Here is a 2,836-nt window from a genome sequence, read left to right on the forward strand (position 1 = left end):
TGCCTTATTCTTTCCAAAACAAAATATAAACCTAATTTATTTTTATTTCTGCTGTTTATCCTCTTTCAGCCTGATTTAAATCCAGGAAGATGAGTCTTCTCACTCTAGGCCCACTCTGTCACCTAGCTATACCAAATGGGGTCACGAAGAGTTGGACGTGTCTAATTGACTCAACGACAACAGCAAATCTATAAAGGTCTTTTATTCCTCTGGACTCTAAAGGCTTATTTCTTGCGTTAACATATAGTCACATGTGTCTTCATGTAGTCTTTTGCATTGTTGACTTTTTGCCATTTAAATCATATTGTACTTTCCTTTAATCAGCCCTGTCTTTCTAACTAAATAGTAAATGCTGTAAGTTACTCTATCTGCACAGTGACTCTCACAGGTCCTGACACATAGTAGGCACTCAGGAAATATTTGTTGAGTGAATGAATGGGAGAGTTTTCTGACAATGAGAGTTATTAGATTATAATTGATCATTGAGATTATGGAATCTACTTTTTTGGCTTTTGTTGGGTTTGGGTTTTTTGACTAGGATTATTTAATTTTTTTCTATTTGAAAGTCTGATGTTTAGTTGGACAATATGATACCTCAAGAGTTCTCTTCATTTAATGGAGACAGAAGTGCCTATTGTATTTAAGAATTGCTCTCAGCTCCATGAAACTCATTTGGAGATTTATTTTCACATGACCTGTTATAATAGAGAATTCAATATAAATTGGTTCTAGTGCGAAACCTGTCCAAAAGCTTTTATTAGTAAAAAGGCTAGAAAAGGCCTCTATAAAACTGGAATACTATTGATGTTCACTAGTATTTAATATCCTATATCAACATGCATATTTCATTAAAATAATCCTTTAAATATTTGATAAATTTAGTTGCAGTTTTTTTTAAAGATGAAACATTCATAGTGTATGATTCAAATGTAATGAATAACATATTATAACAGTCATAGAAATATATAATTTCTTGATAATTTTATTTTAATTGTATATATGCGAGAGACTTTTGCCACTGTGGTTCTGACTAAATTTATGTTGGTAACTGGAAATTAGTGAAAACATTTAAATGACACATTTTACTCTTGTCTTTTTTATTTTTGATCAAATTATTTTATATCTAGTATGTTCCTTACAAGGCAGTTAAGTGACAACAAGCCTGGAATCAGGAAGGCTCATCTTCCTCAGAACAAATATGACCTCAGACACTTACATTAGTGACTCTGGACAAGACACTTAACCCTGTTTGCTCACTGTAAAATGACCTGGAGAAGGAAATGACAAACCACTTCAGTGTCTTTGCCAAGAAAATTCCACATGTGGTCATGAAGAGTTGTAAGAGAAAGATAGATAGACAGATAGATGGACAGATACAGATGATATATAGAGAAATATAGATATGCCTATCTATCTATATCTCTCTCCATATGTGTATATATGTATATGTATATATGTGCACACATTGCCATAAGAAATGGGGATGATGTAGACTTCATAACAACCTGGAAAAACCTACACGACATAATGCTGAGTGAGCGGAGCAGAGCCAGGAGAATGTTGTGCACAGCCACAGATATGTGGATTCCGTGAGGACCAACCCTGACATACTGCGCTTCTCTCAGCAACCTAAAGGGGCAAGGACAACTCCAGGGGACTCACGATGGAGAATGCTATCTTCATTCAGAGAAAGAATTGCGAAGTTTGAATACAGACTGAGGCACACTACATGCTCGCCTTTTCTGCTTCTCTTTTGTTTTTGTTTTTGGGGTTTTTTTTTTTTTTTTTTTTTTGTTTGTTTGTTGTTTTTTTTTTTTTTGGTTCTGTTTCTTCTTTCTCATGATTCATTCCATTGGTCAAAATTCTTCTCCACGACTTGACTAGTGCATAAATTAATTCAATGCGAAGTTATACATGACAGTTATATGAGACTTCATGCCGTCTTGGGGAGGGAGGGGGGAGGGAGGGGAGAAAAACTGGAACTCAAAACTATGTAGAACCGTGCGTGGTAAACTAAAAATAAATAAAGAAAAAGAAAAAAAAAGAAAAAAAATATATGTGCACACATATATACATATACACATATATATCAACTTTAAAATGACACTACAGTTTGCATATACAGTTCTGACCAAATAGCTCAATAAATGCTTGCTGATTCATTGCATTGCATTGCTCACAACAATGTAAACAAATTCACCAATCTATTCAGCACATAGTTATTCCAGTGAAATTTAACAGACCTATCAAAAGTTCTCTCTCTCTCTCTCTTTCTCTCTCTCTCCTTCCCTTCCTCCCTTTATCCTTCCTTCTCTCCCTCTCTTTTCCCTTTCTCTTCTCCTTCCATCTCTTCTCCATTTTTCTATCTTCCTTCTTCCATTCCTCTTTTCTCCCTTCCTCCATTTCTTTTTCCCTTTTCCTCTCATCACCTCCCATTTTCCCACTCCTTTTCTCTCTTTCTCTCCCTTTCAAGGATAGAAAAATTATAACCATACACTTCATTAGTTACTTTTCCAAGCCCTGCTTCCTACATGTAAGTGCATTAGCAGAAACAATAGGGAAGGCACAATATGATTTAGATTTAGAACTGAAAAGAACCATTGAGGTAATTGAGTCTCACCCCCTTATTTTGCAGATGACATAAATGATGTATAAAAAATTTAATGACTTGCCCAGTGTCATACAGCAAGTAAGTATCTGAATCAGAACTCAAATTCAGATCTTCATGAGTCCAGGAATCAAACCACCTTAACCATGCAAACTTTAATCACTGATTAGCAACCAAAGCAGCTGCAAAAACAGAATGTGTAAAGTTAGTGCATTGGACTAGATGGCC

This window comes from Trichosurus vulpecula, chromosome 2, assembly GCF_011100635.1.
Source record: "Trichosurus vulpecula isolate mTriVul1 chromosome 2, mTriVul1.pri, whole genome shotgun sequence".
Taxonomy (NCBI): domain Eukaryota; kingdom Metazoa; phylum Chordata; class Mammalia; order Diprotodontia; family Phalangeridae; genus Trichosurus; species Trichosurus vulpecula.